Consider the following 24144-nt stretch of genomic DNA (forward strand, 5'->3'; position numbering starts at 1 on the left):
GAGGTCCTTTAATGATAAGTAAAGGAGGCCTACAATTTTTCTCTGGTTTGTATTACAATGACCTTGGATTCCATTAGTTCAGCTTTATAGGATCATAGGTTTGGAACTGGCTATCTGGTCCAACCCTCTCTTTTGATAATGGAAACTGAAGCTCAGAGTTCCAAGATCCTACAATGTCATACAAGTATTAGTTAATAGCCAGAATGTGAACTCAAGTCTCCTGACTCCAAATGCAAAGTATTTTTCTGTTGGCCCATGCTTCCCTCTCAATCTCTATCAACATATGCCATTCTATGTTGGCATATTCCAAACTCTGTCTTAAACTGGAAGTAAAGCAGCACAAATTTTTAAGTTCAGAGCAAAAGTAAAGGAATGTAAGAGGAAAATCATTAAAATGATCTTGGATTCCATTTTGGCTCCCATTTATGGATCAGAATCTTGGAGCTAGAAGAGATGGTTAAAGTCATCTAGTCCAAGCCCCTCATTTTACAAAGAAAATTGAAGTTCAAAGTCTAGAATGACCTTTGAATGGGCTCATTCCTTAGCAGGAAATGTTTCATGTTTCTGTGAAATGTCTGCTATCACTGTCAAGGCTTCATCTCCTTTCCCCATCATTTCTGACACTGGTCCAATGGTGGGCTATAGAAAGGGGTGGGGGTGGAAAAGTGTGAACAATCTTCCCCAACCTATTCCACACTACACTTTCAATTCAGTTAACGATTGCAGGAAGTGGTTTGTCAGTTTAGAAGTACTCACTGCTCTTAGCCTTTCTGAGAAATGAACTTGCAATTCTCTAAAGATAGATTGTGCAAGGAGAGGGGGGCCTAGGACCCTCCAGCCACAATTCCCCAGACAAATCCTTCCAGAGACCCATCAAAATGCTCACACTCCCCCTGCCCCCCAGTACAGCTGTTTCTGGCTGGACCAAACGAACAATCCGCGGCCTAAGGGTTCTTATGCAAGGCTCAGGTTTCGTATCCCCACTGCATGAGTTGTTCTCTGAAAGGAGAAAAAGTAAGAAAAAATTGGAGGCAATGTGGGAGGAGAGGGGTCTTCCAGCTGTTCATGTCATTTATTGTCCCTGGAATCTTAACTGTAACTTCAAACTACATCTGCATTTTCTGAAATTAAGTGATTTAGCCAGAGGTTCACAGGGAGTTGAGGCCATTTCCCAAACTTTATTGCCTTCCTGACTAGAAAACAGGTGGCAGCATCCATAAAGTAGGGGTCAGAGGAGACGAAGGGGGTGGGGAACAAGGTAGGGGCCATAGGAAATGGTTGGGGGCACAAATAAATAAGCAACAGACACAAACTGGCCCCAACCTATCTCTCCAACTTGATTATACCTTACTTCTCTTCCCACATTATATGGTCCAATCACCCAATCTTCTTGCTGTTCCTCACACCAAATATTGCTCCTCTCATCTTACTACATTTCCACTGGCCTTCTCTTATGAAAAATGTATTCTACCTCTAGAAATCCCTTGTTTCCTCCAAAACTCACCTTCTACATGAAACCTTTTTGGTCCTTTCCAGCATTTAACCTCCTCCTACCTTAAAAATTTACCCTGAATTTATTTTATGTATTTTGTGTAGTTTTATTCATATATATTCTGTGTCTCTGATAGAATGAATGTTCCTTGGGGGGGTGCACTATTTATTTTTATCATTGTATCCCCAGACCTAGAATACAGTAAGTATTTATTAAAGATTTAGTAGGGTGATTAATTGACAAATTAAAAAGAAATTAAGAAAATCCACCAGAAGGTATATCCTCTCATCCTCTCAGGCAGAGCCACTTCTAAGAGGGCAGAAAATAAGAATAACTCTTTTTTGAGAAACATAAGACCATGGTATTTAGGAGGTCAGAGAGTCCTAGGTTCAGGTCCTCCCTCTGACACCTTCTGGCTATGTGACCCTGGGAAAGTTATCTTCAATGCCTCCTAAAAACACTCAAGTTATAGTTAGAATTTGAAGTTATAGTTCAGAACTTCTTAACATGAGATCCATAGGATTGATCTATGGTTAGATTGCAAGAGAGCCATGAACCTGAATGCAAAAATAAAGATATTTATATTTTCCAATTTGTAACTAAAATTTAGCACTTATTCAATTATTTAAATACATTAATCTAAATAGTGGTTCCTTCATTCCATATCCAAAAGGGGTCCACAATACACAAAAAGAAGTTAAAATCACTTTTATAGATTAACTCTGAAAGGATTTTTCACATTTACTCCTGATAAATCATATATCTGACTGAGTCATAAACAAAAAAAACTTCATATTAATATTTTCATAAGAGATGCAAAAATTGGTTGTTTTGGTTTGTTTTCCCTCTACCATTCTGAGAGATAAGAAGTATAAGAATTAGAATTATCTCCCCTCCACAGATGAAGAGATCACTAAAAAGGAAAATATTTTCTTCCAAGCTCAGATGATAAAGGATAATGAATAGTAAGTACCATGTCTGGAGTTCAAATGCAGATCTATTCACCCCATGCCAAAAGCTTTCTCCATAATGTTTTTGAAGATTCAACTTGAACCATGAGCAACTTTTTTGTAGAAACAAAAAATTGAAAATTAAAGAGTGTCCATCAATTGGTGAACGACTGAACAAGGTATGGTATATGATTATGATGGAATGCTATTGTGCTATAAGACATGACAAAAAGAATGACTTCAGAAAAAAACTGGAAATACTTATATGAACTGATGCAAAGTGAAGTGAGCAGAACCAGAAGATATTGTATGTGGGATAGCAATATTATAATAATGATCAATTTTGAAAGATTTAGCTATTCTGATCAATTCAATGATCCAAGATAATTTCAAAGGACTCACGATGACAAATGTTATCTACCTCCATACAGAAAGACCTGATAAACTCTGAGAGAAGATTGTAGCATACTTTTTCCACTGTCTTTATGTTTCTTGATTTCTGTTTTGCTTGTTTTATTTTCTTTGTTTTTCAGCTTGGGTAATGTAGAGGTATATTTAGCATGACTTCACATGTATAATTTTTTATCATATTTCTTGCCTTCTCAGTGGGTACAGAAAGGAACAGAGGAAAGGAAAGAATTTGAAACTAAAAAATGAATGTTAAAAGGAAAAAGAAACACTGGGGCTCCACTAGTCAATTAAAAAAAAAAAAAACATGGAACATTGTCACCAGACTTTCCCCTTTCTCCTGTTATAATTTAGCTGTCTTTGTTTGGTTTAACCTTATTTTATTTTATCATAAAAATGTTCAGAATGCTGACAGCTCCAACTACAACTCACCATGATGATGGCACATTCAAAGACACTCATGACACTATAATAGCAAGGGCTCTAACATAAATATTAGTACATTTCAAAGGTGATCAAAAATACTACAAGATAATACATTCTGATCTTAGAGGCCATCTAATACATTCTCCCCATTTTTCAGATGAAAAAACTAAGGCCAAGAAATTAAATTGCTTGCTCAAAGTCCCACAGGTTACAAAAGGAACCGAACTAAGATTCAAATCTAGCTGTTCTGACCCCAAATCCAGTACTTTTTCCATTGTATAACAAATAAATTCCCCCCCCCTATTCCCTAGCAAATTCACTCCACTTATCGAAGTGACTTTGCTAATATAGAAAAAGTAACTCACCTATATAATAAACACCAGTAGTTTCAGGATAAAATATGAAATCTTTTGTTTGCTTTTTTTTTAAATCCCTTCCTAACCTGGCCCCTTAGTACTTTTTCAGTATTCTTACATCTTACATCTCTCCATTCCATTGTCCTGTGACTGCAACCTCCTCACATTTCCTCAGCCAAGACATTTTATCTCCCTCTCTTGAATATTTTCACTGTCTGTTCCCCCATATGTAGAAAGCCCTTCCTCCTTACCTCTGTCTCCTTGATTCACTTCAGGTCTTAGCTAAAATCCCATCTTCTTCAAGAAGTCTTTCTTGGCCTTCCTTAATGAGAGAGTCTTCTCTCTGAAATTATCTCCAAGTTTTCCTGTGTATAGGTGTTTTTAATGCTATTTCCTCCATTTGATTGTGAGTTCCTTGAATATAAGTATCAGTTTTGCATCCCTGCCCCCATATTCCTAATGCCCAGCTCAATGCTTTACACATTGTCATTTTTGTTCAGTTGTGTCCAGATCTTCATGCCCTCCATGGGACTTTTTTTGGCAAAGATACTAGAGTTCCTTCTCCAGTGCCTAGCATATAGTAGATGATTTGATTCTCCAACAGTGAAGTCAAAGTCAACAAGCATTTATTAAGCACTTACTGTGTGCTAGGTACTAAGCTAAGTACTAGAGAAGCAAAAATAAATTCATAGACATACCCTCTGCCATTGAGGAATTTATATTCTAATGAAGAAGACAACATGTGAGCACTTCAATAAATATAAAATACTTACAAAGTAAATGGAAGGTACTCTGAGAAAGGAAGGTATTATTAGCTGGGATGAACAGGGAAGGTGTTGTGTAGAAAGTGAGTTTTGAGCTGTGAACTTGTGACCAAATATTCCAAAGAACAATTTGGAATTATGTCCATAGGGCTACTGCAGAGAAAGAAATACAAAAGTATATGCTGGAAATAAACTAAACTCAATCAGCTTGCTAGAAAGATTAGGGATCCCAATTGATAAATGACCAAAGCATTTGGACAGTCAGTATTCAGGAGAAGAAATCAAAGTTATCTACTGTTATGAAAAAAAAATACTCTAAATCACTATTGATTAGAAAAATACAAATGAAGACAGCTCTGAGATACTGCTTCATACCCATCAAATTAGCTAACATGACAGAAAGAAGTCACAGAAACTCAGAGGAAATATAGAGGATAGAGCATTCTAGAATGGGAACTGTTTATGTTCTCAAAGTAAAGCATGTAAGGACTGGGAAAATAGAAGTAGAAAGGAGAGAATAAATATAAGAGCTGTGATAGTAGAAAGAAAAGATATGGCAATGAATTGCCTATATGGAGTAAGTACAAGTCAGAAGTCAAAGATGACTCTAAGGTGGAAGCCTAGATAAGTAGAAGGAGGATGGCATTTTAGTGGTAATAAGGAAACCCAGAATAGGGAAGGGTTTGAGGGAAAAGATGATCTCTTTTGGGCATATTGCATTTGAAATGCTTCTGGAACATCCGATTCAATTGATTCAAAATGCACTTGGTGACCCAGGCCTGGAAGGCATAAGAGAGACAAGGGTTTAATATCTAGATCTATGATCATCTGTTTAAAGAAGATAATTGGATCCATGGATGCTAATAAAATCAGCAAGTGAGATATCATAGAGAGAAAAAAGAAGGCCCAGAACTGTGCCTTAGGGGACATACACAGTCAATGGGCATGAGCTTATTATACTTCACATCAATGAATTTAAAACTTACAGGGACCTTGGACAGAATAACTATTGTCATTTAAATAGTTTTAGGAAGGAAGGTATTATTAGCTGGGATGAACAGGTAATACAGTTTTTTTTAAATGTTTGTGAAACACTTAATACACATCTCATTTGACACAACAACTCTGTGAAATAGATATTACTAATATTATCATCACCATTATCATAACTGAAGACACTGAGATTCTAAAATATTAAGTGAATTTTTGAGTCATACTCATAGAAAATACTGAACGCAGAACTTAAACTCATTGTTTTCTAGCCACTGATTCCAGCACTCTATCCCTTATGCCATCGCCATTACAGTATTCTGGGACTTAGTGTGCAAATAGATCAATCCTTTCTCCATTTCCCAAATTTATAGAGGAAAAAAACTTAAGGGCCAGACCTTTTCACTCTTAATTTTTGCAAACAAATGATTTGAGGGCCAGAGAGATTGTTGCTTATCCAAGATCACAAAGCTGGTAAGTACCAGAAGCAAAATTTGAGCCTTCCTGTTATTGGTGTTATTCAGTCATTTTAGCCATATCTGACTCTTCATGATCCCTTTTGTGTTTTCTTGACAAAGATACCAATGGTTTGTCATTTCCTTTTCCAGCTCCATTTTACAGATGAGAAACTGAGGCAACTAGGATTAAGTGATTTGCCCAGGGTCACACAGCTAGTAATTGTCTTTGGCCAGATTTGAACACAGAAAGATGACCCAGTATTCTATGAGCACTACCAAGTTTATCTGGGAAAATCCATTTCTCTTTTCATTGTACCACAATGCTCTCAGACTCTTATGACATAATTCTATGGCTCTTCTCCAATCAAAATCATCCCTATCTCTTCCATTTTTTCTTGTATTGGCTCATGCTCTATCCTGTCCACTCCAACTTCTAATGATTACCTGAAAATCAGTCAACTAGCTTTTATTAAGCATCTACTATGATACTACTATTCTACTCCCAGGGGAGCTATTCATGAACTTCAGTGTAAAAAACTTATGTATTTATTTTCACTGACCTCTAACTGAAATTTAGAAATTCTTTCAATATGATTTTTAAAAATATATTATGTCAAGAAAAGTTTCATCTGATTGACAAAAGTGTTCCATGATATAAAAAATGTTAAAGAATCTTTAATATAGAGATATTCTTTCCGGCAATTCTTTATATACTGCAATTGAACATCTCTGCCATTTCCCCATAGGCTGGGAAGATTGTAGTAGTCCATCAGTCCCAGAAAATTTCTAGGGCTAATGGGAATTTCCCTTTGGACAAGGACAATGCTTCTTCCCTGAGGCATTCCAGAAATAACTTTCTCCCCCTCCTCCTCTGGCTCATAGGGGTTGGGGCATCAACTCTCATCGTCTGTAAAAAATTGTTATTACTGTGGTTAAATTGTCATTGATATGAGCAAGCCCCCCGCATGAATAGTATTTGTGTCTTAGATTCTTAAATGAAGAAATTCCTAGTGATGGTTGATTTTGAAGAACCAGCTTAATTTGTTGAGACCTTCATCACCAGAAGAATGGCCATTTAAGTGATTTTTTTTGTTAATTTGCCATAGCCACAAATAAAATCATCTCCTAAAGACGAGTGAGTCTGACCTGCTTCATGTTAACAACTATTAAGTGACTCCTTGCTCACTAAGTTCAAATTCTGTTTAAGGTATTGGAATAGAGGGGAATATAAAAATTAGTTAAGACCTGAACATAATCCATACATAATCCAATATATTAGATTAATAGATTGGATTGGGAACATTCTATACTTTCTGAGAATGGAGAGGCTGCCCAAACATTCCCTGTGATAGAGGAAGAAGGAACCCTTGGTGAATCCTTGGTAATCAGGACACCTAGATCTGAGTACAGCTCTGCCTCTAGCAAAGCACTTTTCCCTGGTCTTCAGTTTCCTCATGCATAAAATGAAAGAGTTGGACCAGATAAAATTGAAAATCCCTCTGTAAGTCTGATAATCTGTGATCAAATTGGGTTTGCCAGTACATGAATGAACTAAATAGTTAGAGAAATATTAATTGCTAATAGGAAGATTAAATCAATATAATAAAAAAATTATACTAATTTACTTATTCAGTGCTATACCAGACAAATTACCAAAAGAATATTTTATAAAGTGAGAATGAAGAGTATCTAGCAGTACCATAGCTCAAGCAGCACTACACCGTAGAAATCATTAAAATCCTTAGTAATAGTGAGAGGAGAGAAAGAGACAGACAGATGGACAGAGAAAGACAAAGTCAGAGACAGAGAGACAAAGTGAGAGAGACAGAGACAGAGAGACAGAGAGAGACAGAGATCTGTCCCAAAGAAAACTGGGAAAAAATGGTGGGTACTGGTATCAGTCTGAATTAGGCTTAAACCAACATCTCACACAACATATCAAAATAAACTTCAAATGGGTGAGTAACTTAGATATAAAGGTTCACATTATAAAAAAAAATTAAAGGAACAAGGAGTAAATTGCTTTTTATATTTATAGATTGGTGAAGAGTTCATTCTAAACAAAAAATAATAGAGAGAATCATACAAAATAAAATGGACATTTTTATTAATTCAATGAAAAAATCACATGGACAAATCTAATAAAGAAGTAATTTGGAAAAAACTGTTGCATTAAGTTTCTCATGTAAGGATAGTTGAGTATTGATGTTGTTTCATTGTTTCAGTCATGTCTGACTTTTCCTGACCTGATTTGGGGTTTTCTTGGTCCCCCAAAAATGGTTTTACCATTTCCTGACTTGCCAGGGTCACACAGCTAATAATTGTCTGAGGGACAGATTTGAACTCAGGAAATGAATCTTCCTGACTCCAAGCCCAGAACTCTATCCACTGTACCACCTAAATGTTGAATATTGATACCATTTCACTAAATGAAGCTTTTAATGAATAAAAAATGTTTCACATCACTTATGAATGATATTCTTTAAGTACACTGTCAACCCATAACAAGAATGGAAGAAATCAACTGTGAGATTCCTATGCAATTACTAATTGCTTCCTGGGGATGCCATGAAAGATTTATATATTGTTGAGATAAAGCAAATCTCATTATTTTCTCAATCCTCAAGGATAATACCAATTATAGCCCTTATGAATATGAGAAATCAGAAAATTCTGGAAGGGACTTAGGAAATAACTAATCCAACCACCTCACTTATTTAATAGATGATCTAGAAAGCCATGTGTGCTGAATCTGAACCCCGTTTTCTTTCTCTTGTGCTAAAATTCCTGTGAAGGTCACGCAAATATTATTTTCCTCATTGACAGATGAGGAAACTGAGCATCAAAGAAGGGAAGTGAATTGATTGAGATTACAAGATCATGTTAGTGGTATGAAATTCAGCTTTTCTGATTCCAAGTCCACTAATCTTCCTATTAGAATCTCCAAACATTTCCAGTCATTTTATTGGTAACTGGTCAATGGTACTTATTCATTTTTTCAAAATAGTACAACCATTTGTAGAAGCAATTGGAATTATACAAATCTACTTACTAAACTCTACATGCCCTTTGATTTAAAGATTTCACTGGAAGGTATATATTCCAAGGTCAAAGACAAAAGAAAAGATTCATAAATGCAATGTCCCAGATGTGAGAATAGCATTAAGACTTTTGGAATATCCATTATTTTTAGTAGTACTTTTTACTGTGTAAAAAATGGGGAAAAGAACTGGGAAAAAGTATAATGTCTGCTTACTGGGGTGGTTTAGTAAATTGTGATGAATAAGATATAATGGAATATCATTGTCATATAAGAACTAATAAGCTTGACAATTAAAACATGAAAAGACATATAAATTAATAAAATACATTAAGCAGAGCCAGAAAAACAACATACACAATTGCAATTATGTAAACAATGTACACATTATAATAATATAAATAGAAAGAATAGCAATAGGACCACCAAAAGTGAGTGTTGCTAAATGTTAATGACTAATCCCTTCTTCTCTTCCCCCAGTGCCTTTCAGTTATGTAACATTGCATGGGATATCAGACTTTTACATTATATTAATTAGGTTTTCTGGACATTTTTCTCCTTGCCCCCTTTTTTAAAAAAACATTCTTTTTTATAAAGAATACTCCCTGGCAGTGGGGAGGAGGGAAGATACAGAGACAAATGAGAGTGATATAAAGAAAAATACCAATGAAATCAACTTTAAAATGTAAAAAATTATCATGGAATTGAATTGAAATTGTAGTAAATAACATGAAAACACAAATAACTTTAATGTGGGCTTTTGCTGCTCCCTACTGGGAATTCTGGCAAAGCACAGAGAAAAGAATCTCCTGGGGAAAAAAACAAAAGGGTCTAGAGCTCTACCAAATATTAAAATAATAAATTGACACATTTATTTAGTACCTACTCTGTGTCAAGTTCTCCTCTAAATAACAGGTATACAAAGAACAAAACAATCCATTACTCTCACTGGCCAAAGATTATTTTAACAACAAAAGTAATAATAATAATTTGTACTTGAGTAGCTTTTTTCCTTCAATGTTTTGAAGCACATCCATTAACCTATGTAATTCTTATTGCAAATCCACCTTGGAGGGAGGATTGCAACTATTATACCCATTTTATAGATGAGGAACTGAGGCTCAGATAGACAAAGTTACTTGCTAATGATCACACAATCAATATGGGGAATCAAATATATAGGTTCCTCGGATATAGAATTTCAAAGGGGTCTTGGAGGTCATATGGTCGAGCTTTCATTTTCCAGATAAAGAAATAGAAGCCCTTGGAACTGACATGAATTGCCCAATTTCATGCATTTAATAAGTATCTGGGCTAGAATTTGAGCCAAGATCCTTTGACTTCCAAGCTAGCAGTCTTCCCTTGCACTAGACAACTGTCTAGTTCTTCTGATTCCAAATCTATGACTGTTCACCAGCACAATTCTGTACAGTCCCTATTTGAAGGCATAGAACCTCTGAGTCCTAAATAAGAATGTGATGTCGAGGATAAGTTTTTTATTGTTCCATATTGGCAACAACTATATAGTTCCTAAAACCATGACTCCCCACATATTGACTACAGACTCTAAGGGGTACATAGTTAATGTTCTATAGATGTTGTTGTTGATATTGTTATATAAGACAAGATTCAAATCAAGCCTAGAACTCTAGTCATTTCAGTTATTCAGTAATTTCTGAGTCTTCATGATCCCATTTGGGATTTTGTTGACAAGACAGTGGAGAGATGTGTTATTTCATTTCTAGCAGACTTGATAGATGAGGAAACTGAAGCAAACAGCTTCACTGTACTACCTAGTTATTATTTCAATAAGGTTAGGAATCTAAGAAATGTTTTTAACTTTACAAAGAAATCCTAAAACTAGAAAATATTGGCAACCACTGTTTTAAAATGCTTCCTCATTTTGAAGCCCCAAAACCTTGAGATTGACTGAGACCAGACACAGCACCACACTACATAGAATTCTAGTTTCCTGAAGAGTTGGTTACATGGAGACCAACTTTGATTCAATGTGTTTGGGTTTAGAGGACAGAATTAAAAGTAATCCATGATGATGGAAAAAAAGGCATTCTTTGAAGCCAATTTAGCTTGAAAAACTTTTTTTAATAACTGTATTGTAGTCGTGGTAATTGTTTGCCCTTTGTTCACAAAGAGGATCAATGATATCATGAAAGTGATGTCTTGACTTGTGAATGAATTGAACTTAAGTGAAAGAGAATTGTGCAAAGCCATCTGCCTACTCACTCCTCCAGCATCAAAAGGGAAGACAAGAGTCAAGATGACTGACAAAAGTCCAGCTCAAATTAAAGAGCCATCTAAAAGTGGAATGAGTTGCCTCAAAGACTCATGGGTTTCCCCTTGTGGGAGATCTGCCAACAAAGCTATGGTGACCACTTTGAGGTCTGATGCAAAGAAGATGTTGTTTATGGATGGACTGGATTGTAATGATGTCAGAGGGTCTTTCCAATCAGAAATTCTATGATGTGCACAAAACTATATCCTGGACTTTGATTTCCTGGAGAGTTAAATCTCCTCCAGGTAAACAGTTAAGCTATCCATATTAGGGAAATTTCCCAGACTAATTCTCTACCAATCTCACTATTTCATGTTTCAATTATGACCACAGAAAGGAAAAGCAAATGTTTCTAAATACCTGTCTTTATTTTAATCTGATTAACTTTTTTCTTCCTAGATGTTACTACAAATATTGTCACCAATTTTTCAGTTAATTATAAAGATAATAATTCAGCACCAATCTGATTTTATATATATATATATATATATATATATATAATATATATTATATGTAGATAGACATGTAGGTATATATGAAATATGTGTATATATACATATATTTGTATATACATTTATGAGATGGTACAAAATAAGGATGTAGAGTTTTAGAGTTAAAATTGGAGTCAGGAAGTCCAGATTCAAATTCTATCTTTCTGTTTTTTAAAGATAGCATAAATGTATGTCAGACTTGAAAGATTGGAAAGAAATTCTTGGCAAGTATTGGTAGCAATACAGAAAAAGGCACAGAGACAGGCATGTACTGGATGGGTTTATGAATTTCAGTTTGTTTGGGAATAACATAAAATAAATCTCATTAGCTAAATGAGACAGATCATACAAGGCTTTGAACACAAAACAATGAACCTATAAAATCATTCAGGAAGCAATAGGAAATTGCAAAGAATTTCTGAGCAAACTACATAATAGCTATCTTCAAATTTTTGAAGGACCCTCTTGTTGAAGACAATTAGGTGACACACTGGATAGAGTGTCAGGAATAGAGTCAGGAACACTTGAATTCAATACCAGTCTTTGATATTTACCAGCTGTATTATCCTGGGAAATTCATTTAACCCTGCTTGCCTCAATGTCCTTATCTGTAAAATCAGCTAGAGAAGGAAATGGCAAGTGATCCCAGTATCTTTGCCAAGAAAATCCCAAATTGGGTCACAAAGAAGTGGACATGACTTAAAAGATGACTGAATGACAACAAGTTGGAGAACTTAAACTTGCTTAGTTTGGTTCCAGAGGGTATTCAGGAATGATGAGTAGAAGTTACAAAGACCCCAATTTAGACTCCATGTCAGGAAAAACATACAAAAAATTCAAATGGCCAAAAGTAGAATAGACTGATATAGTCAACAGCCTCTTGTTCAAGATCCTTTAATTAGACAACCATTTTTTAAGTGTATTAAAATAGGGATTTTTTTTTTCATTTTTAGGTTGGTTGAGATGGCAGTTCCTTCCAGCTTTTAAATTCTGTGATTCTGTGATCATCCAATCTCCTCATTGTACAGATAAGGAAATGGAAGTCCAAAGAGAGGAAATGATTTACTCATAGTCACACAGGAAATACTCTAAGATCTGGAATTCCAACTCAGTCCTTCCAACCACAAACCCTATCAAAATGGAAGCCATTACTACAGGGAAATGTTACGTTGTATGATACTTGCTTTTTCTGATGATGGTGATGGTGATAATAGTCATGATGATAATATCATCCTTGAAATTAAAACAATATTCCCTACAGTTCTATTCCTTTTTCCATCCTCAAAATAGTGGAAGAAAAATCAGAATGTCTCTTTATTAGAACACAATTTCAACTAAAAATAGTTTACATACCTCTCAGATTGGCTAAGATGACAGGAAAAGATAATGACAAATGTTAGAGGGGATGTGAGAAAACTGGCACACTAATATACAATGGAATTGTGAGCTGATCCAACCATTCTGGAGACCAATTTGGAACTATTCCCAAAGGGCTATCAAACAATGCATATCCTTTGATCCAGCAGTGTCTCTACTACGCCTATATCCTAAATAGATCATTAAAAAGGGGAAAGAAGCTATGTGTGCAAAATTGTTTGTAGCAGCCCTTTTTGTAGTGGCAAGAAGCTGGAAAATGAGTGGCTGTCCATCAGTTGGGAAATGACTGAATAAGTCATAGTATGTCAATGTTATGAAATATTTCTGTTCTTAAAGATCAGCAGGATGATTTCAGAGAGGCCTGGAGAGACTTACATGAACTGATGCTAAGTGAAGTGAGTAGAACCAAGAGAACACTGTACATAGCAACAGCAAGATTATATGATGATCAGTTCTGATAGACAGGCTCTTTTCAACATCGAGATAATTCAGGCCAGTTCCAAAGGTCTTGTGATGAAGAAAGCCATCTGCACCCAGAGAGGGGACTGTGGGGACTGAGTGTGGATCACGACATAGTATTTTAATTTTGTTTACTATTTTTCCCTTGCATTTTCTTTTCTTTGTCATTTTTCCTTTATGATCTGATTTTTCTTGTGTAGAGTGATAATTATGGAAATATGAATAGAAGAATTGTACACATTTAACACATATTGGATTACTTGCCATCTAGAGGAGGAGGTGAGGGGAAGGGAAGGAAAAAAATTTGGAACACAAGGTTTTGCAAAGGTGAATGTTGAAAATTATCTGTGCATATTTTCAAAAATTAAAAACTTTAATAAAAAAATAAAAATAGTTTAGTGCAAAGACTAATATTCCCAACCCTAGGGATTGTTTTTTATAATTACTATTTTCTCTGAGATCTTGCAAGCCTTAATGCATACTGATCCTTTTACACAACCTACACTTCAGCCAATATAATTTTTTTTTCAAGAATTCACAGGGAAGTGGCATGGTATGCGAAAGAGGATGATAGACTAGAAGTCAGGAGAACTGGTCGTTTTATCACTGACTCTATGACCTAAGACAATTCAAGTAACTACCCTCAGTCACCCTTACTTTTATCTAAGAAAATCTGCTTTAGCCTTCTCATTAATTCAGCTCCTCTGCTCCCTAGAATTTACAATTGTTGAAATTCATTTTTCCATCTGTCAAAATCCTTCCAGCTATTAAGACCTCGCTGAAATGCTTTCCATCTTTTCCATGGGAACTTCCATCATTCCTCTGGATAGAAATGATACCTCCTTCATAACAAAAAACAACAACAAATATTTCTATGGTTCTTTAAAGTTTTCAGAGAGTTATGCAACATTATCTCACGAAAGCCTCACAACAAATGTTATAACCCTCACTTTACAGATGAAGAAGCTAAGGCTTAGAAAAATTAAGTAACAACCATGATCACACAGATACGAAAGTATCATTGGTCAAATCTAACTTCAAGTTGATTACACTACAAAATTCAATTGTCTCTCACAGCAAACAACCCTGTTTTCATACCATTTGTTGTGCTTCTTGCTGTGTCATTTTCTAGCTGTGTATACATCTTATTCTATTTCTCTGCAACTAAATGGCATAGTAGATAAAGAGTCAGTCCTGAAGCCAGGAAAACTCATCCAGTCTCAGAAATTTACTAATCATGTGACCCTGGGCAAATTATTTAACCCTGTTTACTGCAGTTTTCTCATCTCTAAAATGAACTGAGAAGAAATGACAAACCACTCCAGTACCTTTGCCAAGAGAGGCTCACAAAGAGTTGGATACAACTGAACAAAAAAGCAATATTTCACTTCAAGTACTGAAAGCTCACTAAGGTTGGGAGCTTAATCTTATCTATGATTCTATGGCTAACACAAAGCCATGTCATATTAATTATGTAAAATAATAAACATTAGCTTCACAGAAGCTAGTAAGTGAATAAATAAGTGAATTAACATTGTAATTGTCTGATTTATTCTAATGAATCTGAATGACTGACTTTTCAGAACTTTTTTTTTTTCAGCAGCATCTTGGAGAGCTAGTTTAGCCTAGCAAAGGTAGCATTTAGCTAGGAATTAGAACCTCTTGCTAAGACTCTCAGATTCCTCATTTCTATCTATGTATTTCTGCCATATTGTTCCCACTCTTATCCATATTCCTGGAGATAAAAATCATCACACCTAGAAACCATCAACTTTTCTGAACCTTAGCTTCTTCATCTGTGAAATGGGGTGAGGGAATGATATTTACATTCTAAAGTTGCATAGTGTAGTAGATCCAGGGATCCAGGGATATCTAAGGTTAAATCCCACCTTTAATACATACTGACCATGTAAACCTGGACAAGTCATTTAATTTCCTAGTTTTCTAAGAGATTCTCCATGATTATTACAAAAAAGACATCAACTCTTACAAAGCTTCTTTATCAGGAGTTGTTAAAGGTCCAGTCCTTTCTCAAATTCTTGGGTAACCAAGAGGTAATGTTACCTACAATAGTGAGAAAATAGCTTCCACTTTTGGAATTTGGGGTTTGGTCATCTCTTCTAAACTTCAATAACCAAACCAAGCCTTTCTCCAACTACATGGCTCAATTGGAGTGATCTTCAATTAGCCTGTGCTAATTTTTTTTTTTTACTCTCCTTCTCCCTCCTTAGGTCAGATAATTCACTGAGTCACCTGTTTACTGTACATTGATACCTGAATTTTTATGAATTACATGATTCATCTAGCTTTGCAGTTTAGAAGCTCACAGGTGTTATTAATTTTTTAAAAGGCCAAAATCATAAGATTCTCTCACAATTACAGCTCAGAGTCCACAAAATCTGGGACACTAGCTACTTGAGACTAAAATTCAAATTGCTGTCCTGTTTTATTCTGTATATACAGTTATTAATTGGCTTCTTCCATTGCAATTCATCCTTATATAATTCATTAAGAGATAGAGGACTTATAATTTTATATGAGGACAAAATCAAAAATTAGAAAGAGCTTAAAGATGCTGGAATATTGTCAAGTGAAAGAACAGAAAAAATAGGATTTAAACTTTCAGTGTCTTTTCACCGTTCTCAGCTTGAACTGCTTAGTGGGTTTAAATAGATAAACCCCCAGGGTTAGAAGGGAGGGAACATAGTATGGACTAATTAACACTACAGTTTAAGAAGCTATGCAAAGAATCCTTGGAGTGCCTCTATCTCACTAACCACTAGACCTCCTCCTGCCATGGCCTGCTTATCATCAAAATCCAAAATGAACTTTATACTCAGGCTCATCTTTCTCATAGGAGGAGGTAGAGGAAGAAAATAAAGACAGAGAGATGAAGAGAGCCAATTGGAACTACAATTCCCAGAAGTCCATGCATCTGGGTCTCAGAATTTTCCCTGCCCACAAGGAAAATCTGAATACTTACTTTAGAATACTTGCATTACCTTTCTCACAGGGTAATTGCTTGGAAATAATCTTGTTAATTATAAAGCACTTTATGAATGAGACATTGTTGTATTTTACAGAGTTGATGAATCCAGAAGAAAATAGTTTCAAACCTTCTGTTTCCATTGTTTTGGGTTTCTTTGATTTGTGTATATGTGTGTGTATCTGTTCATTTTTTTCATTTTTTAATTGAGGTAAGCAAATACAGTTCTTGATTTCTGTTTTCATTTCCAGATTCTAGAAGTTCTTCCCATTCCTACTATACTCTTATCCATTGGGCTCCTACAGATGAAAGAATCACAATAAAATAAAAGCTAAATGAGGTGAAAATATATCCCATAAAAACTCCCATTACAGAGTTTACTGAGACCTTTTTCTCTCCACCCCCCACTTCGATAGCTGTATTTTATTCCTTCCAGGAAACTGGAAACCCTTAATCCAGTAAGAATGCAGTGAGAATCAAAGACCAAGGGGACAACAGGTCAGGTTTCAATGATTTATTTTGTAAGAAGGAGGAGGGGAAGAGAAACAATTTACAACTAGCCCCTTGAGAACCCTGAGTACAAAATGTTGAAGCATCCCAGTCTCTGTACAGCTCCTTCAAAGAGCAGACTATATCAGAAAGGCCCCTGGTGACAAAGGAGGCCTCCTATGTGAAGTCAACAAAGAAATAATCCCAGGGGTTAAAGTAATGAAATAGACACAGCAGAGAGTACTTAATAGTCACTTTTTAAAAAGCTTTAAGGATCAATGATTTCCCTGGATTGGGGTAATACTCCACTCACTGAAGCTGATCAAAATTTTTCTATGGGTTAGCAGTCAGTTTAGTGAATTACTGTGGGTTTAAAAAAAGGAAGAAAGAAATCATCACCCAAAGTCCATTTTTCTGGTGATGAGCATCCCCTGGGAAGGCAGAATGTTAGAGTGAAAAGGAGAACAGATTTAGTGTCAGAGTATTTGGATTCAAATCCCAACCCTGCTATGTACTACTAGTATGACTTAAGATATTTAACTATTCAGGGTTTCACTTTCTCACTTGTAAAGTAGGGCTTCAAGGGCATGTCAACAGAGGTCTCTCACAACTCTAAATTTCTTATTCTAAGATCTTTACTTAGGGCTATAGATATAGTCCTTCAATTGGTCCCTAGCCAGACTTTCTTTCTTCCCTCCACCTATTCTTAGTAGAACCTAGGTGACCTTTAGTATCATGAGCATTTATTAACTAACTGCTAAGTGCTAGACATTGCACTGACTGTGCATCTGCCAGGAGGAAGTCCCCCATAGGAATAGGGGTGATGGATGGGAGCTCTAAATATTGAGGCTCTCTGGTGGCAATTCCTGAGGTTTTTTAATCTTAAGCGGGGGTACTGTCTTCTTATCTTGTGGATTCAGCTGCAATTACTCTATATCTTGTGCATAATTCCTTTTTTTTTCTTTTTGAGGTTTGGGGTTTGGAGAAAATTTCAAAAACTGTTTCTCCAAAGTTATTGTCACATGACTCATAAAACTTTCATGGGGGAGGGCTAAAGACATCTATCAGCTAAATAAATACAAAATATATATACAGTCAATGTAATTTGGGAGTAAGGAGATGGAGGGAAGGCCTTAAGTAGGAAATGGTACTTGAGCTGAACTTCAAAGAAATCTAGGGATTGTAAAAGAGGTAAGAGAGAATATAGGACATCAAACTCCATATATTCAATTCTAGTTTCTCTTCTGAACTCTAGTGCTACATTGTATATAGTCTACTGGATATTTTGAACTTGAAATTCCATAGGTATCTCAAAATCAACATATTCAAAGCAGAACTCATTTCTCCCCTCACCCCCCCAAAAGACCTGCATTCTCGACTTCCTAATCAATGTCTATGATACTGCCACCTTCCCAATCACATAAGATAATATTCTTGATATAACCCTCTATTCCTCTTTTTTGCCCACCATACATATCCATTCAGTAGCCAAATCTTCTTCTATTAGGTCTATAACAAATATATATATATATATATATATATATATATATATATATATAATAACAATATGATGTAATATAATAAAGTAAAATATAGCTTTCTGAGGTATATCCCTTTTTTCTATTCTTGGGGAGGTCCTCAACACCTCTTTCTTGGATTATTATAATAACTTTCTAATTCAAAACTCCATCTACTTCAATCCAATTTCCAGGCAACTGACAAAATGGTCTTCTTAATTTGCAAAACTGACCTCAGCTTCCTCTTTAATAAATTCTTCTCTGAGGTATTTAAAGTGCTTTACAACCTGACCTCTTCCTACCTTTCCAGTTTTCTTACTTTCCTCTATCCACTCTATAGTCTAGCCATACTGCCCCACTTCCTATTACTCATCCGTGACACTCCATCTACCACCTATATCATTATACTGCCAGTACCACGCTCATAAAATGTTCTCCTTCTTCACCTCTCCCTCTTGGAATCACTGATTTCCTTAAAGGCTTTATTTAAATGTTGTCTTTATCAGGTTACTCCTGTTTCTCCCATTTTCTAGATTCTTCCTCTTCAAGATTATTTTGTGTCTACTTTGTATGTAATAATCTATATTCCTATATATGAATGCATACTCCCTTCCTTTACAATGTAAGCTCCTTAGAGCAGAAATTGTTTCTTTTTGTGCATTACAAACATTTAGCACAATCTGGAAGATGTTTAATAAATGCTTGATTGATTAGAAAAATATGGAGATGAAGGCATGAAATACAATGAATGGGGAACCACAAAAAGAATAGTTTGGCTAGGAGAAGGAATAACTGAACTTGTGCTAAGCTGGCCTTAGTCTTCCATAGCAAAGGGTCATCTAAATATTATAAAAAGGTGTTGGAGAATTCTCATGGTTACATATGATTATAAAAACTAAAAAAAAGACGTTACACAAAGCAAAGAATATACAAATGATTCAAATTTGGTCATGATTAATTCAGAGAAGTAAGAGATGTAATTATATTTGAAATGAATCAAGGAGACAAAATTTCATAAAATCCTAGAAAACTTAAAGTCCAATCTATTCCTGAATAAGTAAGTAAATGCATTTTTTATTCCATAAATTAAAAGAAAAATGGCAGCCAAAGCAAGCTTTTGTCCATCAACTAGGTAGCAAAGGGCAGTAGAACTTTTGTTGACCCAGAGTTCTACTCTGATCCTCTAAAATATTTACCCATTGCTTCCAATTCTTCCTTCTGGAGTCAAAAATAACAAAGTCTAATCTTTCTTCCATATGCCAACACTTCAGGTACTTGAAGACAGTTATATGCAATTTCACTAAAGCCATTTTTTCTCCTGACCCTGAGATGATTTCAATATTCTTCAGTCTCCTAGTTTTCCTTCCTTTAAATTATTAGTGCTTTAAGCAAGCATTGTATAATACTCCTGATGTGGTCCAAGCATTACATAGCAAAACATAACTATTGACTGGCAGCAAGTATTTATGAAGTGGCAATTATATCACTGTCACTTTGCTAGGCTGCTAAATATTAGGGATATGTATGCACACGCACACACACACACACAAATGAGTTGCCCAATACTTGCATTCAATAAAATTCCATTTATTAAATAAACAATATGTATATAAATATATAATGTGAAATATATACAAAATAAATATAAAATATATTTAGGTAGAGATATGTGGGCAAAGAAGAAAAGAAGGGGGGATTAACAAAGGCTTCCTGTAGAAGACAGTGTTTGGGCAGAATTTGGAAAAAATAAGATATAGATATATAGATATATAAGTAAAAATGAAGACGTAGTACATTCTAGGCATGATGGGGGACAACTACAGCAAAGATGCAGAGACAGAAGACAGAGTATCATGTGTGAGGAAAAGCTAGGAAGATACACTAGCATTCTAGAAGGGAAATAACATAAAATAAAGCTAAAAGGTAATTTGGAGTTAACTTGTGAAGAGTTTTAATAGATAAATAAAGGTACTTATATTTGATCTATGGCAATAGGGAGCCTCTGGAGTTTATTAAGTAAAAAAGCAAAATAGAGTTGCTCTTTAGAAAAATTGCTTTCATAGCTACAAGCAAGATCGTTTAGAGAAATGGAATACTTAAAGTAGGGAACAAATTAGAAGAATATTGGATTATTCACACAAGAGGTGATAAAGGCCTAAGCTAAGGTAATAGCCATAGAAGTAGAGAACTGGTAGGGAAGTAGAATTGGCAAGACTTGGTAAATGATTAATTATAAAATCTAAGGAAAAATGTGAATCATGGGTAATGCCAACTTTGCAACTCTGGTTAACAAGTTGAGTAGTACTTGACCTCTAAAGCAATTAAATTGTGGGTCATTGTGTAACTGAATTTGGGGGTCACAAAATTATAATTTATTATGTCAATGTTAAATCAGTAAAAAAAAAAAATCAGTAAAAAAAAGTCACTAAATGTTTACATGCCTATTTTATGCACTTTTATACCTGGTATCACATTAAAATTTCTCAGAGAAAAAGAGTCACAAGTGGAAAAACCTAAGAATCCCGGCTTTATAGAAATAGGAAAGTTTGGAAGGACTGTGAATTTAGGGGGAAAGGTAATGGGTTTATTTTAGAAACATTGATCTTCAGGTGACAATACTGGAATATCCTGTAGGAAGTTGAAGGTCTTTGACAGGAAGTCAGAAAATAGACTAAGGATGAGGATCAAAATGTATAGTATTTGAATAAAAATGATAATTAAACTCATAGAAAATCATGAGATCATTCAGTAAGAAGATATAGAGAGTAAAAAATTTTAAAAGGGTACAGTATAGCCTTGGGGTAATAACAATAGTAACAAGGCATGACATGGATGATGAAAGTAATAGTGACTGAGGAATGGTCAGATAGCTAGAAGAAGGGTCAAGAGTGAGTAATGCAATAAAAACCCAGAAAAAGGAGTGTTCCAGCTGGGAAAAAATGATCAAAAGTTTCAACTGCCTCTGACAGATCTAAAAGGATAAGAACTGAGAAAAAGTCAAGACAATGGACAATTCTAAGACCATTGATAACTTTGGAGAGAAAAGCTTCAGTTGAGTGATGATGTCAGAAACTAAGTCACACAGTTCAGAGAAATGAGCAAAAGTAAAAGAAGTAAAAGGAATGCATCTAGATGATTGTTTCTTCATAGATGTTTTGCGTCTCTTTTAAGAGCATAATGAGAAAGAATGCAGCATAATAGGTTAGAGAACTGGTCTCAAAGTCATAAAGGCTTGAGTTCAGGTCCTGCCTTGGTAATACATTGATTGTGTGATTCTAGACAATCACCTTCATAATATGTTTGTATTCACTCAAGGTAAACTCAGATAATTTACACATAAACTGAAATTTAGTCCTGCCTCTCTCATCTTTTTTTTTTTAATTTTTCTATCCTCTTTATTACAACTTTAAATTTATCTCTGTCCGATGCATATGATTAGAATTACCCTTCCATTCTAGCCTAGTAAAATCCCATTTTTTTTGTTTCAAACTCCCTCATTCAGAGTGTTTGCTATCCTTCCAGATTTAAAGCCATCTGGAAATTTGATAAGCATATCATCTGTGCTTTTATTCACATCACTGATAACTATTTCAAGCTTTATTATTATTATTATTCCATAAATTAACTCATTTATTGTTGGATCATGAGTTACTGATATGTGGAAGTAAGAATTTCTTTCAATTCCTTTAGTCTTTTAATGGCAGTTTTGACTCTGACTGCAGAGGTGATAAGGTAAGTCCATGTACCATCAGTTACTGTTTTCATAAAGGATGCACAATGGCAGGTACCCACAGCTCATCCCTTTATTGTGATTTTGCCAAAAAAGAAGAAAATATTCATGGAATGCTGGCTAATTTCAATTTTCTTCACCATTTTTCTCAGAAATGTACCATTATTTGCTCCATATTTATGAACAATTCCAACCTTCTTGATATATTTAACCATGTTGCCAACTGCTGGACAAGAGCTCAGAGAGGAAAGGGCTGTTTCATACTTTTAATAGTGCAAATATATTGATCCCACTTTTTCAGACAAGGAAACAGATGATCAGAAAATTTAAGTTACTTCCTCGTTGATTATATAGCTAGAGATGTCAGAGCCACAGTTTTGAAGTAGATCTACATGACTCTATAATCAACAGAGTGTGAGGACTAAGTAGAATTCATGTTAATTTAACCATTTCATCCCCATTACTTTCCAGTTATCATTTTTAAAAACTATGCTATGTATATATGATGAATTTTGGTTTTGTTCAAAGTTTTAATATAGCATATTGGATTTTTTTGATTAGGCAATTGGGTTTAAGTGACTTGCCTAAGGTCATACAATTTATAAGTGTTAAGTATCTGAGGTCCGGTTTGAATTCAGGTCTTCCTGAGCTAGAAAGCTATCTGCTGCACCATCTAGCTGTCCCTAACATAGTGTTTATTGTGATCATGATTTTAGTTGAACTGAGGATGAACATTATCATCAGATATAATTTAAACTACAGACAGGAGCATAAGCCAAAAGGCAAGGATAAAGAGCAAGGTATCTAAATGCTGGGATAAATCTGAAAGATAGTAAAACTAGAGAGGCTGCTTGATGTGCTTGTGTCTTTCATGAGGTAGTACTGAAATTCTCATGTCTAAATATATTGGGTAGAAAAATATCATTTACTCATTCATTTCTTCCACAAACATAATGTCTATGATGTGTTAAGACACTGTGCTAACTACTTGAGATACAAAACAAAAAGGAAACCATCCTTATCTTCAAATGAAACAATATATGTTAAAAAAAAAAACTCACCAAATGTTAATGTAGTAGAAAGTTTAGAATCTACTAAAAGAAAATGGATGGAAACAAGGTATTAAGCTAACCATAAAAGATGCAGAGATACATAAATTACCTCTTCATTATTTGCAAATTGTTTCCTTGAATGAATCAGAAGGGAAACCAAATGATGGGATGAAGAATTATAAGTCATGTCTTTAAATAATCTTTAAATTGTCCAGAAGAGAGACTCTAAGAAGGCTTATGGAGATGAGCAGAACAGAACCTGAGAAAGGGAATTCTTAACAAACTACATGGAACTAAGGGAAAGCAAAAGGAACTGCCACCAAAAAAAAAGAAAAAAAAAAAAGGTACTCTTGACATGAGACTGCTGGAGCTAATTGTGCATAAGGTATGATGGGAAAGCTATGTTGCTGAAACCACAGACTACAGATCCTTAAAGTGGCAATCCTATATCTCATTTCTTCCCTTGAACTCCTTCATAGGACGATGAAAGCTTTCCCTATGGGCATGGAGGCTGAGGGTTGGATATTTATTGGGTTTTTTGTTTTGTTTTACATATTTATTTTGCCCTTAAAAATATCAACAATCATGGACAATTGGTAGTTAGGCTGCACTTATTGAGAATACAACTGAGGAGAAACTACTCCAGGAGGAGCTTTTCCAGAAAAGTAAAATAGAATAGAAATAATTAAAACACTGAGGTGCTTTGCCAGAAGTGTCATCTCTAGTTGGCGCTTCAGAGCCAAAGATAAGGGATTACTGATCCTTTCATAGTACTTCTCAGAGTGAAAAAGAAGCATTTATAATAGAAAATCTCATTGGAGCCATGACAGTAATGGAATGATGAGGAAACTGTGGCTGAATAACCC

The 24144-nt window shown here is 35.1% G+C and overlaps 1 pseudogene; it reads right to left on the minus strand.

Annotated features, from left to right (window-relative positions):
• Window positions 1–22144: 22144 nt before the first annotated feature.
• Window positions 22145–22565, minus strand: LOC111719136 (annotated as a pseudogene).
• Window positions 22566–24144: the final 1579 nt, after the last annotated feature.

This window comes from Sarcophilus harrisii, chromosome 1, assembly GCF_902635505.1.
Source record: "Sarcophilus harrisii chromosome 1, mSarHar1.11, whole genome shotgun sequence".
Taxonomy (NCBI): domain Eukaryota; kingdom Metazoa; phylum Chordata; class Mammalia; order Dasyuromorphia; family Dasyuridae; genus Sarcophilus; species Sarcophilus harrisii.